This window comes from Tenrec ecaudatus, chromosome 2 (assembly GCF_050624435.1).
Source record: "Tenrec ecaudatus isolate mTenEca1 chromosome 2, mTenEca1.hap1, whole genome shotgun sequence".
Taxonomy (NCBI): domain Eukaryota; kingdom Metazoa; phylum Chordata; class Mammalia; order Afrosoricida; family Tenrecidae; genus Tenrec; species Tenrec ecaudatus.
In genome coordinates this window covers 261913242-261935980 of record NC_134531.1, presented here as the reverse complement: position 1 = coordinate 261935980, position 22739 = coordinate 261913242, and the positions used below count along the sequence as shown (strand labels likewise).

The 22739-nt window shown below is 36.5% G+C and overlaps 1 pseudogene; it reads left to right on the top strand.

Moving 5' to 3' along the window:
• The first annotated feature begins 18089 nt into the window (after positions 1-18089).
• Positions 18090-19472, top strand: LOC142440601 (bifunctional phosphoribosylaminoimidazole carboxylase/phosphoribosylaminoimidazole succinocarboxamide synthetase pseudogene; annotated as a pseudogene).
• Positions 19473-22739: the final 3267 nt, after the last annotated feature.

Genomic DNA, 22739 nt, shown 5'->3' with positions numbered 1-22739 from the left:
TTTTTTACAGCTCTTATAACAATCCATACATCAATCACCTCAAACATATTTGTATATATGTTGTCATCATTATTTTCTAAACATTTATTTTCTAGTGAGCCCTAGGTATCAGTTCCTCTTTTTTCCCTCCCATCCCCCAAACCTCATGACCTTTTGATAAATGATAAATTATTATTATTTTCATATCTTACTCTGACCACTGTCTCCCTTCTCCCACGGTTTCTGTTGTTCACTCCCTTGCAGGGTGGTGGTAGTGGTTATATGTCGTTCATTGAGATCAGTTCCCCCTTCGGGCCCTCCTCTCCTCACCTTACCTCTACCCTTCTCATATTGTAACTCCCATTCCTGTTCCTGGGTTCCGTATGTTGTGAGCTCTTATCTCTTAGCTGTACCTGTGCACGTGCTCTGGTCTAACCCACAGTGAAAGGCAGGACTGTGCACATGACAGTGGGGGTGCGAAGGGTGGCTTTGTTGTTCTTAAGATTAAATATAAGAAAGGAACTGTCAGACCTAGATATTATTTGTGGATTAAAAGCACAAAGTGTAAAGAATCTTTGTTCTACTCTATCAAGGAATCCGTGCTATTGAACTCAATGCTTCTCAATACAAGCTGTACATTCAAATTACAAGAAAAGCTTTGAAACCAATCAAATAACAGTCTTTGATCTGAGAAAAATTGTGTTTTCTAGGGTTTAGTATTACTGATTATTATTATTAATTTTTAACTTATATTGTAATTTGGGTGTAAGTTTACAGAGAAAATTTCAATTCAGCATTTAGTTCCATGTCATTGACTGTAGTCCCCATAAGGTACCATCATTATCCCAGTTTCTCCCTGAGTTTCCTGTTTCCATTCCTCCTTCTTTTTTTTGTTTTTAATCATTATGGGGCTTGTACAACTCTCATCACAATCCACACATCCATCCATTGTGTCAAGCACATTTGTACATTTGTTGCCATCATCATTCTCAAGACATTCGCTTTCTACTTGAGCTCTTGATATCTGCTCCTCGTTTCCCCACTCCCTCTCAGTGCCCTCTCCTTCACAAACCCTTGATAATTTGTAAATTATTATTATTTCATCATGTCTTTCACTGTCCTGTGTCTCCCTTCACCCACTTTTCTGTTGTCTGGCCCCTAGTGAGAGGGTTATATGTACATCATTGTGATCGGCTCTCCCTTTCCACCCCACCTTTCCTTATCCTTCTTGTCTGTCAACTCTGTCCCTGGGCAGAAGATGGCTTCTATGGAGAAGTACATCCCACTCTAGTGCTTCTGTCCACCCTATGGAACTGTAAACTGTTTGATGGAAAGTTGAGCCCAATGGGTGAGTTCAGTTTCAGACTGGAAGGTTGACTAAAGGACATGATCTCAGGAGTTCCACAAATCACTACCTAACCCCTCAGTCTGCTCCTTTGTATGATTCTGAGTTTTGCGTCCCATTTTCCCCACATTTTCCCCAGGACCTTCTAATGTGATCCTATTCAAAGTAAGTAATTCCTCTCATCTCAGGGTCATGAAAGCTGAGGGTTATGTTATCTTTTAGCTTATTGAACTAATTGCTTCCCTTGGACTAATTGTCCTGTGTCTTTTTTCACACTCCTTTGATCTGAATGAAAAGAGACCAGTAGGTTCATCTTAGAGAGTTGCTAACAAGCTTTCCAGAGCCCAGTCATTAGTCTCCAAAGTGAGATGCAGAACATTTTATTTGTGGACTGTGTTATGTCAATTGACCTTAATAATCACCCCAGCAAGACTAGAGTCTTGAGTTCCCAAGCCTAGGCACTCATTCCTCCCAGGTATTTGGTTATGGCTAAGATGGTTTCATAAATCTGTTCCTTGTATGTTTAATATATATATATATATATACACATATATATATATACACACACACCCTCTGTCAGTCAAACATATCTAACATTTCCATTCTCCTTCCCATATATGCTCAGCTTGTATGTCTTATGTCTACCAATGTATCCACTCAGGCCATTGCTATTGCAGGATTGTGTATTAATAGTGTTTACTTTTGTTGCTTTTAAAATTTGCACTGACATCATCTTTCTTTGCTTCACCAATTTTTGCTGGTCTCGCTAGTATTATATATCACCTTCCCCTTCCCCTAAGATCATATCATTTGAGATAGTTTAACTTCTTCTGTTCCACTTTGAATGTTTTATTTCCATTTCTAGACTTACTTGTCTAGTTAAGACTTACACTGTAAAGGTGTTAAGGGGAGTTCTAACTGGTTCTTTTACCCGAGAAAAATTCCTCAGTGCACCACAACTACAATCTTAAAGGTTGGTGGTTTAAACTCGCTCCATGATGATACAAAAGAAAGGCCTGGGAATCTGCTTCCAGCCAATAAAGCCTATGATATAGTTGTAGTCTGTCTCAAATGGAGTTGTCAGGAGTTTAATCAACTTAAATGTCAGTTATTCCTTTTTAGTTTTACTGTTTTAATCCAGGCAAAGGAAAGGCTGTCTGTACAATACTGGGTCATTTCTAGATCCAGAAAATGAGGATATTCAGATAGTGAGGGTATAGATTATTTCTTGAACCTTCCCATGATGATGGAAAAAATAAAAAATTACTTGTGAAAGAGTCATAAAGCTATCTGAGACCTCTTTTGAGAAAGAAGTTTTGGTGGCACTGTCAGGTAAGCATTGGACTGCTAACCACAAGGCTGACAGTTCAAACCCACCAGCTGCTCCATGGCACAAAGATGAGGCTATCTGCTCTGGTGACGATTTTCAGCATCAACATCTTAGAGCCACTATGAGTCAGAATCAACTTATGGCAGTGGGTTTGGTCTTGTTCTGTGTGGATAGAGAAAGAAGAGAGGGGGGGAAATGTAGTGTTAAGCTTGTATTGAGTCATAAAAACATATTGACCATGTGCTTCCTTAGATACTTTATGTTTACTTATTTCCTTACATATGAGAAAGAGATAACAAGATGCCTTTAGGATATATCATTTTTCTCTTGTGGAACAGATGATGCACCTCGAACTACTGAACTTGTGGTTAACAGTCCAACATGTAACCCACTAAGCCACCAGAGCTATTAGGGGAGGCATAAGCTAGTGATAATAATTTGCTTAATTTATTCATATATGTTCTCTTAAATCAAAAATACTCTCAATGAACATATGAAACTGCATTTTCCTTTTCATTCACAAAATTAAGTCCATCTTAAAGCATTTTAAAATCATCCTTCCTTGAACATTCAGAGACAATTTCCCACTGTCACTTTAAAATCAATAATCCAGCTACGAATGCTAAACATATTCTGTAATATTAAGGTATGATGGATTTTAATAACATTTATTAAATTAAATATTGAAAAATTATTTTCCATAATATTATGTTGTACTCAATTATTTTAATTTATTCAGAGACAAATTTTCAGACCTGTCCTGAAAGAAATTGGTCATTTTCTTTGTGAAAAATGCAAGCATTTGTGGGTGCTTTACTGGAGTACCAATATATTCATAGAGTCTTGTGATTGGTCAGTCTCTTTAGTGACAAATGCAAGCATTTGTGGGTGCGTTCCTGGAGTAGCAATGTAGTCAGAGTCTTGTGGTGCCTGCACCTCAGTCATGGGATCAATCTGGGGTTGCCACTCAAAGGAACAGAGATCATTATGTGATTACACAGCCCCAGCTGCTCCACCAGGAAAGGGTAACTTTAGACATCAATTTATCACCCACCTGTCAGTTATGTGATGTTCACGCCCATGTTTCAGTTTCTGATGGGACATAAATATCATTTGGCAACATTTATTGCTTCCTTTTATTCTTTGATAATGACCACTTTTGCTTTGGATCAATATACCACTCTTCTCACTAATATCTTAACGAGCATTTTATTAAGTTTTCATGAATTTTCATTTATTTCCAATGTTATTGGAAGCACTCAAGGAGCTATAAAATGTGTTTCTTTCCTAGAGCAATTATCAGTTTAGTCATTTTTCAGTGAAATATATATGGACTTTAAAAGCCAACATTAACTTGTAAATAATGGTAGTTTTAGGGTTGTTAAGATTATATCTCTTTGCCATATATCTTTATATGAACAGTGTTTGAATTTATCTGTGAATCATAGGCAAGGCAGTTTAACAGCTCTCCTGACAAACATAAATCCTACATTGGAGTTGATAATTTCCTTTTTGTGAGGAAGTCCGTTTCTAAAGCCTATCTTCTCAAAGACTTTATTTCTGATGGATAGAGACAAACATAAGCACCTAACTTTGTAGTGACAAATCCAGGATCATATATGATGGCTGGGATCTTGAGTTGTGTTAGACTAATGAGGCTCTTTGATTTTCTAAACATGGAAAATGAAGCTAGAGGTAGATTGAAAATTTTGTACTCAAAATTCCATTACATGAAAATTGTGCCAGAAATTGGCCTTTTTCTTGGTCATATTTCATATCTCAGAGACTGTAAAATATCTTCTTGGAAATAAGTCAGCTGTCTTCATTGTTTCCCAGTTTCAGTGCAAATATAGCCTACTGAAAAAGAATAATAAAGCTGTCTATGGACTATAAATGGTGAAAGGAAGAAACTTCTGAGAATGCTGGTCAATGGAAAATTAAGAATGAGCCCGCTCTATTCATTAGTAATTGAACGTAGACAAGTCACACAAGGCTTGAGCTGGACACTGAGTTGGACACTGCATAGAAATTGGCGTTCTTAAGGTCCATTCTGTGGCACACAATGTTATATTGCCTCTGTAGAACAATGGTAAGTCAAAGATATTGCTAATATATCATGGAAACATATTAAAATCAATTGTCAAAATGTGAAGCTATTGTTTCTCTACATATTCTCAATCTAAGTCTAAACACTTCTTATAGCAGTATTTCCATCGTGCTAAAACTTCCCCTAAAGAATCAATTCTGAGATCATTAATGCACATCATGTTAAATAGCACAGTATTCAGTATCATTGGGGCACTCAAATAATGATATTTATAAATATATTTTTGAGTTTGAAGAACAAAAATGAGAAATATCAGGTCTATAAGGTGGATGGGGTAAGGTTTCCCCATGACAGACCCATGAACAGCTCTCAAAGAGCTTGCTGTGATGGGAAAATATTCTCACTAGAAATGAAATGCCTGCCTCCCCCCCCTCCCCGCCCACCCTAAATCACCAGTGCAGTATCAATTGTCTTAAAACTGCTTCCTAGTAAGTTCTGGGTCAATTGAGAAAATCTAACAAGATTTCTCCTTTGGTAGCCCTGATAGACAGTCACCATAACGTTCTATGCCAAACTTTATGCCTCAAATTTGATTGATTTAATTAATTAACTAAATGACCAAAGGTGGTTGATATGGTTATGGCTCAATTATATTCCCATAGAAGTCAGTATTTTGACTGCTTTTTTTAAGGCATCTAAATGAGACTAAGACAAGTGTAGTACTAAAAGAATTCGTTTTCAGCCATCTACTGGTCACAGGAACACATGCAAACATGGCCTGATTGTATATGTGAGCTGAAACTCTGATGATATTCTCGACAAATTTAGAGTATTAATTAAACAACAAGAAGACACAAACTAGCAGACTCAAAGTAACCTGGCTATGACAAGGCTTTTCTACGTTCAACAAGAAACTCCTTCCTTAAACTGTGGCAGAAGGATTACATGGTGTCCCATGTGCTAAGCGTAGGAGTATATCTGAGGGGACCAGTCTGGACATTTGATTACTTCTCATCAATGATTGCCCCAGGAAAATGACTGGAATGGGAAATAAAGAACACAGCGTCTGGTAGATGTACAGACTGCCGAGATGGTGAGTAGTGATGGATATGCTGAAGAGATAGCATAGTGGGGCTCGTGTTGAGGGGCAACCATCGGAGGCCTCATCTCAGGAACAAGGCAGCATTTTCAGGATGAAGAGCTCCCAGGTGATCTATTTGTGACGTGAAATTAATATTACTTTAAGGTATTTTAGTGGTTAAGATTGAGAGTTCTAAAGAAAAACGTATCAAAACCTTACCGGTTTTTATTTCAATAGATTAAAGTAAAATTGTACAGTTCTTGTAATGCTTCACTATGATGTTAAAGTGTAACTAAATCTTGGGAATAAGGGGAGAAGTCATGGCAAATACTTCACTTTGGTGACATTTGGGAGAAGTTAATCAATAATAAAATATTCAGATTTTTCAAACCTGAGTGTTGCATGTTGTTGCCTGTTGTCTTGGCTCTCCAGATTCAGGGCAAACCTGGGGGATGGGGAGGGGGGTGGGGGGAAGCTGCCCTGGTCCTGAACTGGCTCCCCAACCAGTTTCCAACAGTATATCCACAGGCCTTTCTTCTTAAGTAAATCTTTAGGTGGGTATAAGAAATGAAATTGTTCATAAATTTGGATTCATTGCTCATGATTTCCTATTGTTATCAGTGACCCGAATGTGTGTTTTATAAGCAAAATAAGATTTCAGTGTGGTTCTTTCCTAAATATGTTAGTGAGTTAAGCCTATCCCAAATCTAGATATTTGGTGATGGAATAACCTATTGTATGAAAATTTTTTACAGCTATTACCTATTCATAAAATTCAACTCATATATAGATAGTTATATGCCTGATTAAATATTTCCCCCCCAATTTTAGTGAAATAAAATCTCTGAAGTTCTGCATTTTCTGGCACAATCGAGTGTCTCCAGCTTGTTGAAATATTTCATCAATTTCTAAAACCTTGTTAGTGCATTCAATGCAGCTGGAACTTCCACCTTCAATAGCATTGGTTCTTGCTCGTGCTATGCCACCTCTTGAAATTGTTGAATGTCAAATAGTTTGTTTTTTGGTGTACAAGCATTCTGTGAATTTTTTCCATCTTCCTTGCCTTATGTGAAAATTTAATTTATTTATCTTTCATCTATTTAAGTATCTATTTATTTATTCTGGCAGATTTTTGTCATATAATTCACATATCAAACAATTCAATAGTTCAATCACATCACAAAGAGTTCTATAGTCATCACCACAGTCAGTTTTAGAAGATTTTCTTCATTCATGTACCATTGTTCTTACCATTCTATTTCTTCCCAACCTCCCTTGCCATACCTCCAAGACCATTAATACAGTTACTTACTCTATAGATTTTCCTATCTTGGGTTTCTTATACATAGAAATATTAAATAAAGAGAAGCTAACAAGAACAACAAAGTAGAACAGAAAAACACCTCAATCGAAAAAAAAAGCAGAAAAGATTAAATAAACTGAGACAAATTTACATGAATTCTTTTTCCCAACAATTTTAGTGGCACATAATTCACATATTGTACAATTCAACAGTTCAATCATTCAATCATATTAAGGAGAATTATTACCACATCGATATTAGAGCATCCACACCCCATAGTTAAATCTCCTTTCCAATGAGTTATGCAATCACAATCTCTTCTAATCCCTCCTCACCACTCCCACCTTTATGATTTACTCCTGAAATCCCATTTCCCTCCCAATCACCCACCTTACCCCTGTGTTCCGTATATCCCCTTGTATCAGTTATCATTATGCATCCCCTCCTGTATTTCACAGCTGAGAGACTCAACAGAAAACAGTAAGAAAATGAAATCACACTAAGGTGGTAAGGGGAAAATCTTAATAGTATAATGAAAAAATATAAATAATGCATACGAATGAAAAGACCCCCATCAACATTCAAAATGCCAGAGAAGAAATTTCTGTCATGAAACAAGTAAGAGATACTGGCACCCAGAACAAATTCAGGTTGTGTGTACAGGGGATCAACTGGCCAAGTATTGAGTTAGATCCAGCATAATCAAGATTACAATGGTCTCTGCCTGATAGTAAGGCTGTGTGCGACTCCTGCCTGTGGTTAGAGCGATCTGCCAGTGGCTTAAAAAGAAAAAAGCATAGATCCAGGAATGGGCTTTAGGCTCCCACCAAATCCTCTCTCCAACTTAAGGAGACTAATTTCTTACATCATGAACGTTCATGAAAGGATCACCAAAGATAAGGATGCTACAGCAAAGTGTGGTGAAGAAAGCAGATGGTGCCCAACAGTCAATCAGAATAGTGTCTGCGGTCTTAAATGGACTTTCTTTTGATGCTTCCTGAATCATTCAATATTCTGCCCATAGAATTTTTTAATATTTCATTTGAGGGTTCAGTTCTGTCTACAGGTCTTTCAGTTTAAGATATGCTGACTTTGTTCCAGCATAAATTTATATTTATATTTTCTAACTCTCTCTTTGTACATTTCATTATAATATTTGTCTTTGTCATCTTGAGCTAACATTTGAAATTTTTTGTTTAGCTCTTTGACTTCATCACTTCTCCCATATGCTTTATTTACGATTAAGAACATGTTTCAGAGTCTTTTTTGACATACTCTTTGACCTTTTCTTTCTTTCCTGTCTTTTTAAGGATCATTTGCTTTCATCATGAGTAAGGTTCTTGATGTCGTCCTACACCTCATCAGGTCTTCTGTCACCAGTCTTCAGTGCCGAACACAAATTGGCCTTCCAGTATCAATCAGTATAGTTCACTGATCTCTGTGCAGCAGGCTGCTCTCAGTTCTATCTTTGTTCTCCCTCTTCCCACAGAATCTGGCTTAGCTTGAAGTTGACCTTGTTTTCCCAGTTTGCTCGAAGCTTAGTTCTTCCCTCTAGCTGCTTTTGTTGATGCTGTTGGTTTTCCTACGTTCTCTTGGGAGAGGCCTTTGTACTTGTTTGACATCCGCTATCTTCCCTGATTCTTGTTATTTTTGAAGAGTTTTGAAATAAGTACATTCATGTTCTATTGTTTCTATAACAAATTGCTACAAGTGTGTTTGCTGAAAACGGCACCAATCTATTATCCTACAGCTCTGAATTTGGGAAATCGAAGTGTAGCTTCAATTGAGCTAAAATGCAGAACCGCCTTCCTTGTCAGGGCCCATGTAGGACCCATTTCTTGGTTTTCCAAACTTCCAGGAGCTGCCTTTGTTGGCTGGTGCCTACATTATTCTTCCCCCTTCCGTTTCCCCTGGCTTCTCTGACTCCTTTGCTTTGCTCCTATAAAGCTTTGTGATTACCTAGGCCCCATTACTCAGTCTGCTACGCAGTTTCACTCAATCTTATCAGTTAGTTTCTTCAAAACTTATCTTTGGATCTCTTCATTTTCTTACACATTTGTTGTATCAAATTCATTTCTCTACCATCTATGCTGTCTTCTCAAAGATGATAGTATTTCTATCATAAGGTTTATCATGTATTTACCTGAATCAAAATATCAAAAACTTGAGCTGACTTTATCTTTTAAATTTTTCTCTACTCCACTTTAAATTCAGTCCCTATTATTTTCTGTTTTTCTGTGTCTTTTGAAAGCAATTTTAATCTTGCCTGAAGACCAGAATATTCATGTTTTTAGTGCTGTCTGAAGTTGGTTTTCATTCTTCTTCTGTGTTTTGGAACTGTTTGGATTGCAACTTTTAAACTGGGGGATGTTTTTGATACACCTTTTAATGCAATGAATGTGTTTTAGTTAGTTTGCCAGCAGCACAGTTGGTCCTAAACGTTTGGATTTCTCTTTAAGTTCTCCTCTGAAGTTCTCTAATTTTACTCCAGGTAAAGACCTCTCTGTGTCTTTACCCATTTCTTCTAGTTTTTATATTTTTCCATAATCTTTTCTCTAGTTTAAGATTTTTTCATTATTTTGTATGAGTTACCTAACAGGCCTCCTGTATTTCCTTGTAAAGGACAGAAACACCATGTTGTGTCTCCTATGTCATGAAGGATCAATGTAATGATTAAAAAATTACATCCTATTCTAAAAATGTAGACAATGTTTTGTTCACAAGGTTTGCACTGGCTAATTTTGAAAGAATTATCTTGCCAACTCCTTCTTGTTAACTAATCTAGCTTTATCATGAAGCTTCCCTGCAACCTGTGTAGCATGGATGACCCTGCTGGCATTTGACATATTAGCAACATAGCTTCCGGAAACACAGAAATACACACGTGATCACTGTACAACACACTGTGGTAGATGTGAAGACCTCATGATTATGAGCAAAATGTTATCTGGTGCAGTGCCAGTGAGACCATGAGAGAACATGACTTAGACTCCAGGACTCTGAATGGGCCGAGATAGTAGCTCGCCACCAAAATAGTGAATGAGGCAGGGCACCTGCCATGTTTTCTGGACCTTTTTCTGCTTTAATAATTTTGCAGAATATCAGGCAAGACTCGACCCCAAACAGTTCCAATAGAAACCAAACTATCCTCCACTTGACCCCAGACCCAAAGAACTCATGTCAAGGAACCAAACTGTACTGGGTGCACATGTAGTGTATCATCAGGGTCTGACCTAGAAGCCTTTCCACGGCAAGAACTCTTGAAAGCAGTTTCATTGCCAAGAGCATTATGCATTTAAGTTCTCCCAAATAATTGCACACATCTCCTTTTCTCATGAATATTTAAGTTACCTGGGGCCTTTGTTTGGGAAGACGGTGTTTTGAAGCTACCTCCCTATCTTTTTACTTTTTACAAGAAATCAACCTATGCTATACTTTAAATTCAAACGACTCTAAATTGTTCTCTAATAGAGGACATATAATGAATCCATTGCCTACAATAGCCCTGGAAGATGTTTCTTTGGTTGAAAGGCACTTAGGAGACAATTGGAAAAGAATTGCCTCCTTAAAGTAGACTTGGCTTTAATGAAATTGAGAGAGTAAAACTCCAAGGACCTGCATTTGCTGCTGTGCATGAGTCAGTATAAGAAGATACAACTGGAAAATATATAAATAAATGGATTATTAATCTACGAATATTGGAAGGTTTTAAAAGATTGGAATGCATGAGTAATCATAGCCTACATACTAAAAAGCTGAAATAAACCGGTATAGGCCCTTTTGCTTAGGGCAAATATATGATTGATTATGACAAACTGAAGGGTGAAGATGTCAAAATCATCATCAAAATGAACATTTCTTGATTTATAACTGTGTCAGGATAATAGCCAAACAGCTACTAGGAAGACTCGTTTTATAATCATGATTCACTACTAATAGTGCCAAAGATGAAGAATTAGAAGACACCAACTTTTGTACTCTGACCTTGATCTAATATGTCATCACTATGCATTGATAATTTCTTCTAATTTGGATGCAATAGCTAGAAATATAGTATATGGATCAATAGTTGGAAAATATGGCTTTGGTAGTATAAGTTATGTTGGAATCATACAAAATAATTTTTGCAATATCAAATACTTGTTCATTGGAAATACTAATTTTAACAAAGTGTCTGAAATGTAAACTTCCCACAATTAAAAAAAATCATGACTGTAAACATGGACCTCCAAATGAGTTTCATAACAATGAAAATGACTAGATCATTGGAAAATGACATTAGAGAAACTCAATATCATTAGTGAAAACAAGACCAAGGGCCAACTGCAGGACAATAAATTACTTATATGCAAGTTCAAATTTAAGCTGATGAAATGAGAACAAATTCATGAGAAGCAAAGTGTAGATTTGATGCATTGAATATTAATGACTAACTATCAGATGAGCTGTGAGGGGAAACCAAGGACACCATGCTTACAGAAAGCAAGCAGCCATTTAAAAAAGAAAATATCAGCATGGATAGCAGAAGGCTAAAACCAACAGAGGAAATGATGAAGTAAAAGAACGTAAGAGACTTCAAAAGGCAATTCGAGAAGACAAATTAAAGCATTATAATTAAATCTGAAAAGACTTAGAATTAGAAAAAACAAAAGGAAAGAACACTCAATTTTTTAAGTTTAAAAACTAATTAAAATAATTAAACCATGAGTTGACATTGCAGGGCTCTGGGGGAAATGTTGGCTGATACAGGAGATAGCTAAAGAAGAAGAGAGGTATCTAGAGTCACTCTGCTATCAATTTCAGGAGGTACCATCTGATCAAGAACACATCAGACTGAAGGAATAAATGCAAGCCACCTGAAGGAACTGGTGAAAAATACGGTTCTAAGAATTGCCAGAATACCAATTAAAGATGTTTTATAGTTGTGCTTGCTTTGGCGGCACATATACTAAAAAAAAAAAAAAAAAGATGTTTTATAGCAAATGGATGCAGCACAAAAAAATTCATCTATGCAAAAAAATTTAGAAGACAGCTACCTGGCCAACCAACAGAAAAAGATCCACATTTGTGCTCATTAAAAACAATAACAAGATAATCTAATCAAATGTGGACATTATCAAGCAATATCATTAATATTCGACTCATGAAATTTTTTTCTGAAGATCACTTGAAAACTGTTGCAGCAGTATCTCAACAGAGAATTACCATAAATTCAATATAATTCAGAAAAGGACATCGAATGAGTTATGTCATTGTCTAGCAGATGGATCTTGGCTGCAAGTGGAAGGCACCAGAAAGATGCTTGTCTGTTTCACTTACTATGCAAAGGTTTTTAACTGTGTGGATTATTACAAACTATGGATAACTTTGTGAATAACTGGATTCCAGAAGACTTAAATGATTCTTACAAAACCTGTATATAGACAGGGGGCTTAAAATCAGGAAAGGTGTGTGTCAGGGTTCAATCCTTCATCCTACTAATTCAATCTGTAGGAGTAAATAAAGCAAGCATCTGCACTACGTGAAGAAGAATACAGCACCAGGTTTGAGTGAAGTCTCTGAAACAACCTTTCCTGCTGAAAGCTAAGAGGGATCGAAAGACTGCGGATGAAGATCAACGACTAAAGCCTTAAACCTGGATTACACCTAAAGATAAAGAAAGCAAAAATCATATGGATTAATAAGCAACATCACAATAATGGATAAATGATTGATGTTATAGTAAAATGTATTGCTGTTACTTGAAGACTAAGGTGCACTTGACCCAAGTTGTGGTGTTTTTAATCACCTCATATGTATGCAAAAGCTGGACAATGAAAAGGGAGAACAACAAGGATCTATATATAACCTCTCTGAGGGACGGACAGCAGAAAAGTGGGTGAAGGGAGACATCAGACGGCATACAATATGGCAAACTAATAATCATTTATAAACTATCAAGGGTTCATGAGGGAGGGGTGAGCAGGGAGACAGGAGGAAAAAATGAGGAGCTGATACCAAGGGCTCAAGTAGAAAGCAAATGTTTTGAGAATGATGAGGGCAACAAATTTACAAATGTGCTTGACACATGGATGTATGGATAGATTGTGATGAGTTGTATGAGCCCCCAATAAAATGATTTGTTTAAAAAGAAAGCAAAAGGGAGACCAAAGAAGAGTTGATACTTTTAAATTATGATGTTGATGAAGAATATTAAATAGTCTCCAGGTGCTAGAAGAATGAACAAGTCTAGGTTGGAAGGAGTACAATCAGAATGCTCCTTAGGAGTGAAAGTGGTGAGACACTGGACATGTTATAAGGAGGGACTATTCCTTAGTCAAAGGAACCCTGGTGGCATAGTAGGTTATGCACTGGGCTCCTGAAGAAAAGGTCAGCAGTTCGAAACCACTAGGGAGAGGTGGAAGATGAGACTGTGCTCCTGTAAAGACTTGCAATCTTGGAAACCTCCAAGAGCAGTTCTCCTCTATCGACAGGGTCACTGTCGGTCAGCAGACACTCGATGGTAGCGAATGAGTGAGTCCTTGGAGAAGTGCACAGGGTCAGGAAAAAGAAGAAGGCAATGCTAAGGCTGGCACAGTGTCTGCAGCAGTGTCTGGACTTGTCTGAAAGACTGTGAAGATGGCACAGGATCAAGCAGGATGGCACATTCTGTTGTACATAGCCTCACTCTGAGTCAGAACTGACTTGATGGCATGTAACAGTAACAACAACACAGGCATTTGCATAATTCCTTTCCATATGTATTGCCATGAGTATAAATATTCATATGTATATTCTATTTAGAGTTCAGAAATTAAATCTGCCAGTATGAAATAATCTAGGAGAGAGAAATATTACCTACTAAATGCAGCCCAAAAACATACTAAATTTAATGAATTAGAATGTGATCAAATGATAGAAATAAAAATTAAATGAGTTAGTTTAATATTTGCCTTGAAAAACGACTCTACCAAATTAACGAACTAATTGGAGAAAAGAGGTTCTTTTATTTTTTGTTGCTCTATAGTCCAAGATACATAGAGTGATGACAGAATGTTTTCCATATATTGTATTTGTTCTAGATAGATCTTTATTCAGCCACTAATTATTTCCTCCCCATCAATAAATTGCATAAAATATTGCATATATCTTGCTTGTGGTTTGTAAAAATTAAATTAAAATATAATTTGCCATACCTTTTCTGGAAAAAAATGAGTGTTGATGTAGGTCTTGACCTCGAAGCCACTAATAAGCACTTTCGAAAGAAAACTAAATATAATAGTGTTTAGATTGTAACAATGTCACTGAAACTGGATTTCCTTGTGATTGTCGTTGACTTCTCCTGTGACATTGGTCAAGAAGTTTCATCGCTCTGGCTCCCGGGTTTCCATTTTATTGTTTAAAAAATGTTCTGCTTTACTGCAAAGTTTGCAACACAACTGAAAAAAAGATAGTGTCTACACAAACCCTTTAACAAGAACTGGTTTCCCCTACCCAGTATTCTTTGAGGTTTGGATTCAGTATACTATCCACTTTCATGAAAATACCTCAGTAGTCTATAAAGAGAGGAAAAAAGACAAAAAGCAAGTGCTTACACCTCATGTAAAAAAACATCTATTCAGTAGTAGAAGGGAACATATCTCTTCAAATACAATGTGTTGAATGGCTCTTTTAAAAAGCTCCATTTAGAATGCCATCTGGTCCCAATATGCTTCATAAAACAAGGAGAGGACGATGAGGTTTGGCAGACGTATCATCCCTTCCCAGAGTGAAGGAATATTTGCCATAATACAGCTAATGGACAGCAAAGTGGTGAACAGCAAGTGGGACCCAGTCCATTAGGCGATGCCACCAAAATATAAATGGAGACATGATTAGTAGCATATCAAGTACTAGACTTGTTTATCATCATCTGCATTCAGACAACATCCCAAGTATCTACTAATCGTGTCTGGGATACTAGACGCAAAGAACAGCAGCAGTGCTGGAAGAGGGAGCAGATTGTTGGACAGACGAGCACGGTGAGAGCCAGAAGGATCATGACAAACATTCCTGGGATTGTCAGCCCTGCTGCGCTACCTGCATTAACACAGAGATGATGCCAAGTTTCCCAAGGGAACTTTTTGATATAAAAGAATATGGTCAGGAATATTTTGATAGGTAAAATTCATTATCCTGAGGAGTTATGCTAGCTTATCTTCCTTTTAAGAGAATACATTCTATAGATGAAACTATTTATCAATAAGTTTTGGGATTTGTCTCAATATTCAAAACCCGTGAAGTGAACAAAGGCTTTATTATGACAGAATATCAGAATTTAAAAATATATGCTTCTCACATTCTTGTTATTTTATAGAATAAAATCAAACCCTTTAATGACATTAAATTAAACGTTTTAATGACATTAGCTGGAATTTTTAAATTCCCCAGGAACATTTTCTGTCTTCCCATCAATGGAAATACCCAGGCCTGTGTATACAACAGTTGTTGAGGAGCTCATGCAAGTGCATGCAGACACTCACTCTCTCTCACACACAATGGCTCAAAACAACTTAGCAATGTACATAGAATAGACTTGTTAAAAGATAGGCTGCTTAATTAAAGTAATGTGGTATTAGGAAAATGGAAATGATAAAAAGGGGAGTGTCAGTAAATCAGGTCAGTGATGCAACAGAAGTTATGTCATGGAGAATTATAAGGAATATAGATGCAATTCTAAACACCTTGATTTTGACCTGTCAACTTTAAGCAAGAAGCAACATAGTTACATGTGCTTTTCCATGGAAATTGTGCAGAGGACATATTTGAGGGGAAAATTACATAGCTGGGGTATATTGAGGAGTTTTAAAATTCATCTACGGTAGGTAATATTGAGACCAGAATCAAGGTCTTATTAATTTGGATAGAGAAGATACACTGGATTTATGAACTGTTCTGGCAGTGATATTGTGGTTCCTCAGGAACTGACTGGTGCACAGAAGAAGCCGGCACCTATGATATATATATGTCTTGTGTGGTTATGTGGATGATATAACAATATCTGATATTAGATTCAGGATGCGTGATTCTGAAGGAGATGATGGTGATTAACGTGGTGAGTCTGAAGTGTACGGAAACATCCATGGGGCAGTTTTGTAAAATAATATGACCTCAAGATGCAGATTAACATTAGATGTGTAAACATGGGCAATGCCAATAAATGAACAAACACAAAAATACCCATTATCATCAAGTCAACTCTGACTCATAGTGACCTATATAAGAATTTCAAGACTGTATTTTTACAGGGGCAAATCGCCTCGTCTTTGTCCCATAGAATGAGGGTTGGGTTTGAACCACCAACTTGGTAGTTAGTGGTCCAGGTTTTACAGTGGTACCCAAACTCCTTACCAGTAAATAGTCTTGGTTGAATCCATGACAATAAATAAGAATCAGTTAAAAGAAAAGGCTGAATTTATAAACAGAATACAACATAACAAGCAAAACTCAATAAAGCAAAGTTAGGATCTGGGTATTATTTAAAGCAAAGTTGCAAAAAGACTTTATAGAGGCATCCAAGAAAATACTAATAAGAGAGGGTGAAGAATCAGGAAAGTCTTGAGTTGTTTTCCAGGAATAAAGAAAATCAATATTAAAATGGTAACCATGAGATTATTATAAGATAGGGACCAAAAATATTGAATTTGAAAGTTTGAAGTCAATGGTCTTGAAAAATTCAACCAATGTCTACTCTTTTCCTTTCAAATTTACCCCCCACTCTCTGTAGTCATTTCATTCAAACTCCTCAGGCAACTTCAAACTTTCAAATCCAAATATTTTCAGAAGAAGCCGGCACCTAAGATGTATATGTCTTGTGTAGTTATGTGGATGATACGACAATATCTGATATTAGATTCAGGATGCGTGATTCTGAAGGACTCATCTCATAGGTGCCGGCTTATTCTATGCAACAGTCAGTTCCTGAGGAACCACAATATCACTGCCAGAACATTTCATAAATCCAGTGTATCTTCTCTATCCAAATTAATAAGACCTTGATTCTGGTCTCAATATTATCTACCGTAGATGGATTTTAAAACTCCTCAATATACCCCAGCTATGTAATTTTCCCCTCAAATATGTCCTCTGCACAATTTCCATGGAAAAGCACATGTAACTATGTTGCTTCTTGCTTAAAGTTGACAGGTCAAAATCAAGGTGTTTAGAATTGCATTTATATTCCTTATAGTTCTCCATGACATAACTTCTGTTGCATCACTGACCTGATTTACTGACACTCCCCATCCATCATTTCCATTTTCCTAATACCACATTACTTTATCTAAGCAGTCTATATTTAAACAAGTCTAGTCTATCTACATTGCCCAGTTACGTCCTCGTTCTTTTTTTTTAACCCATTTTCTGAATCTTTTCATAGTCTACGTAGATGCTAGCTATTATACTTCTTTGTAAGGGCCTCAAAAGGCATAAGCTATAGTAATGGGGAGAACATATTCTACTTCTTTTAGGTACTTTGTAATACAAGTGTACCTTTTCTTAATACCTACCTAATTGCAATACGTCTTAACAGCGTTCCCTATAATAAATTAGTAATTAAATTTCCTATTTTATAGGCCTCTTATTTAGAACTGATAATTTCAATCATATCCTATTCATTGCTTATCAGGGCACTCAAAACTATTGCTATGTCAATATATTGCTATATCAACTATAGTGAACAATATATATATAAATATTTATAGCAAAAATTATATAACTAATTCTTTGACAATGATATTGTACTTAAAGCATGTTGATAAATAAATTAATTGAAGTAACTGATACTTTTTCTGAGATACAAGAAATTTCATCTGCCACAAAGTTTGAAGTTGACCCAGATTAAGCAATAATATATTTCAGGGTATTTTAACCATGAAGAGAAAGAAAAATATTTTCTAAGAAAAAAGTGCTTTACTTAAAGAGTAATAAAACCAGGTTGTTGCTTCTCTACTTAGTGTGGGCACAGTCCCCAGCCTATTCAAGGCAATGGTGAGCTTTGAGGTGCTATTCATTGGTCCAAACCTTTATGAGGGGAAAACAAAGCAGTCCAGGAGTTGGTGAATAATCCAGGGAAACTCGCCCCCCCCGCCCCCCACCCCCACAGTCCAAGGACCAGATCACAGCTGGACTGCAGCTAGAAAGAACCACCTGGAAGGCAACGTTGTGATTTGAAATAAAATTAGCAGTTATAATTTTCAGTTGTTGCAGGAATCAAATATCAAAAGTGCTTTCACCAAAACCACAGGGGGTTGTGGTTACACAGCTTTTATTGCCCCCCAGGGTGAAATAATCCCATGATGGAGCGCATAGGTAGAAGAACAGAAACTGCGTTCCCAAAAAGAATCCTGGCGTCAAGGAAGGCTACCTGTTTTGTCCACCCACAGTGCAGATGTTTTCAAGGTTGATGCCAAGAATGATCCATAGTGGTCTGAGGAGCAGCTAATTGCTGCCAAATTTTGCTTTGCTGGATTTGAGATAGGTCAAACTGAAGTGGATATCATGAATCATACCACAAAAGCCATTTTTGGAATACAGGAAATATCTTGATTGCCTCCTCTGCATTGGTTGACATGAAGATTGGATTTGGTGTTGATGCACCCACCAAAGAAATTGATCTTGCTGATATTCATTGGCAGTGATTCTTGGAGGCTCTGGTCATTAGGGGCTCAAAGTCAACAGAAGGCCAAATAGTCATATGACCTCACAGATTAACTCCTAAAGGACTGCATAGTCCAAAAAAAAAATTGTGAGTGGTTTTCAGAAAGAGTCGAGCTGCTTCTGAAGTCACAAAGTTAGTGGCGGGTCATAGTACTGATGCACTCAACCTCTGATCTCCATCACTGTGAGGAAATCAAGGAGACTTGTGGACAAAAATGTTGGCCTCCCGTGTGAACTTCGACTAACGTCTGCCCATAAAGGACCACATGATACTGAGGATCAAAGCTGAGTCAGAATGGGGATGTCATTCCTACTTTCTTTGGCAGTAGCATGCAGAAACAGGCAGGAGCAATGGTTTGGGATCAATGCTGTCTGGTAACATTGTGTATTCAGTTATCAGCAGTCCTCCCCTCACACCAGTCTATAGGGCTCAGGATGTCTGGTCTTCTATTTGGTTACTCAGTGATCTGTGCTGTTTGACTCTACTTTCTGCAGAATCCTGAGTTCAGTTTACTACTCAGATCTTTGGCTTGAACAATTATTTGGTATGGACCAAATTGTGGGGAATTTTTAAACATGTGGATTTCCTTAAAGTAGGCTGACAAGAAAATCAGAGAATGCCATTTACAAGAACTTCATAGAGTTTCTTATGAGAAAAACTCTACAAATTCCTCATTTAGCTTCCGGAAAAATAAATCTTGTAAGATGTAAAAATTCTAGAGAAAATAAAATGTATTGAGCAAAAAAGAATAATAAAAAGACTACCAGCTGACATTTTTCTCATGAAAATTTAAGAACGACATGTAAAAACATTCCATACAAGTCTTTATTAGAAATCATATGCAGACAATATTAGCTCGAACACCACTATCCTGTATTCAGATTTTATTATATGAAAGCAAACAGATGGAGCTTCCACTCTGTCCTAACAGAGTTTATGAATCTCACAAGAGGCAGCCAGAAAACATAGACTGGAAAAACGCCTTTCTAAACACCCACTCAGAGCAAGTTGTCAAATACCAGAGAAAAGGGGAAAAAAATAAGATAAAGCAATTTGGTACATTTATTTAAGCCCCATTTTCCAAACCACAGAGCTGCATAGTTTCTCTTCCCTTTGACTTTCATAATTCCAGTTTAGACAGCGACTGGGCAGGCCAGGGACTACCCAGCATTCCCAACAAACCTTTGCATGGAGACTGCTGCTTGTTTTCACTGCAGTATCGAATTGCTAATGCTCCAAAGGAGAAGAGCACTTTGCTTTCACTTGATGCAAGTGATGGTTTGTTTCATGGTTTCCATTTTTATCTTAATTTTTTATTAAATGATTTGTATAGATTTCCTAAGTATAAATTTGAAAATCTATGCCTTGTGCTAATTAGTACATTCTTAATCATTCCAGTTTGTGGGAATGCAGTACAATAAACATCTTTACTGGAATCATGCTGTACAAGGGGGGTGGGTAACCCAAATAACTTGGATTATTTTTCAAAGCTACGCATTTAATTTTTTTTCTACAGAAGATCTTGTCACCCTCAAAGGACTTTCCATTACACTTAATACTTTCCATTACACTTAATGCGATTCCATTCTCAGAAACATTTTCAAACTCATCTGTTTGGATGGCTGACAGACCTCCATTATTTTTTATTTCACCTCTTCTAAGTCCTCAAATCACCAGCCTTTCATGTCCTTCTTCATTTATGGAAATAAAAAGAAGTCACATGGAGTGATGTCAGGTGAGTAAGGTTCATAGGGCAAGAGGCATGATAGTTTTTGAAAGGAGACAACCACTCATACACTTCCACAGTATATGAGTTATCCCCATAGTCCTTGTATGTTGTGTTCAACATCACAAGTTTCTGTGGCATTTTTCCTGGGCAGGAAACAAAATTTCTTCTTTTTTTTTTTTTTTAGAAAACAAAATTCCACAGCCACATGCTGTTCTTTTAAATTGGCTATCACAAAAAATGAGGCTCAAGGAAAACTGTTTTTATGAAAAAGTTCACTGTGACCAGAGAGAATCTTCCCAGGAGATGCCACTGGGTGCACTAATTCAGAGCAAGTTGTTTAATGTTCACCCAGTGGGAAAATTGTGTATTACCAAGGCTACACTGTATCTAGTGTAATTTGGTTTTGGGGGGGTACCTCCTCTTATGTTGGTTTTCATGTACACAAGATAATTATAGCACAAAATACTCCTGAGGAACTATTCCCAAGTGGAAGAGTATACCACAGTTACTGCATATGAAACATGGTGCCACAAATGTAGATAATTTTCAAGGTAAAAATAAAGGAGTAATATATTCTAAATACTTAAATGACTAATAAATATTATAAATATTTAATGACTAAATACAAATATTATATTTTAATAAAACTATATATTATGTTTTAAATATAACTTTGTTAATAATTATTTCTAAACTAAATTATAGAATTATCAGTGAAATAACGTTCAATTCATTAAGATGATAATAAGAGTAAATATCATCAGAAATGACTGTAGGTAACAATCTAAATTCAGAACTGTGTTTTAAATAATAGAAGTTTCTCTTTCAATAAATACCTTTTAAAGATATGTGGTTTGCAGCTAGTGTGGTAGCTTAACTCCTTTCTTCCAGCTCAGGTTACCATATTCCTAGTATGTGATCCCTTTTAATGTCCTAAGATAATGATTTCTGAATTTCTTTCAACAAGATAGAATAAAAGAAGAAAACTTCATGATGATACACTGTTAAGGGAAGCTGCCACAAAAAAGTCCACGTATGTGCGAAAAATTAGTTATATAGGCTCACTTATAGGCAATTTCAGAAATTCTGTACTTATACTAGAAATACTTTTATGGACCAATGGTTAGGTGTTGAGACTCTGATTAAAGGTTGATGGTTCAAATCCACCCAAGGCATCTCTGAGAACTGATATGACATTGATTTCCAAAGGGCAGTAACCTACAAAACTCTGTAGAACAGTTCTTTTCTGCACACACGGGATCACCAAGAGTCAAAATCGACTAGAGATTAAATTAAAATGGCAATGACAACATAATTCTACTAGATATCCATAAACTCAGATTCAATCCAGAGTAAACACTACAAAGGGAGAAAAAGAATAATAGGCATTGGAAACAAGTAGGGATCTGCTAGACATGATTTTATAAACACTATTTTTAGAATCTGCAGTAAAGGAGCTTTTAATATTTTATATTTCAGAACCATTAAACTAATGCATAATTATATTCAAGCCACAATTAAAGAGTTTTTTACTTGATTTAAAATTTATTTTAACACAGTTGTTTTCACTACATCAAATATTCTATGGTCTTTTATTTGGTGAACTCACCCCCTGGTATATATTGCAGGAAAAAAATACTAGTGGTTTATCAAATTATATGCCAATTAATGAAAATTTCAGCATGATAACATGCTGAGCAGCACCTCTGGGAACATAAGACTTAACTAGGTCTTGACCTACTTTTAAAAATAAAAGAACTAATTTAGTACAGAAAGCTAAAGTCTTTGTTTTGTAGGGAGCTATAGAGTAGGGTTAAAAATGACTGCCTCATTAGAATAGATCAGTTTCATTAATGTGAGTTCTATACAGGTGAGTTTCATTTTAGTATAGGATGTGACATTTTAATCCAAGTAAAATCTAAGAATCCTCACAGTTGTTTTTTAAAATTTTATTATTAATTGGAGGTTAATACATAAATCATGTCATTCCACAGTTCAATCGCACCAATCAGTGTTGTACAATTGCTATATTTTCAAATGTTTTTGTTCTTCCTGGGCTTCTTGACACCATCTAATTTTACCACCCCCCTCCCCTGTATACTGTACCCCATACCAAACTTTTTCTACTCATTGAACCCTCATGCTATGTCCCTATAGGTTTATCAGTCCTGAGCTTCATATACCAAAACATGTAATAATTCAATGATTTAGGTCTGACCCATGCAATTCATGTACACCAGAGCACAGT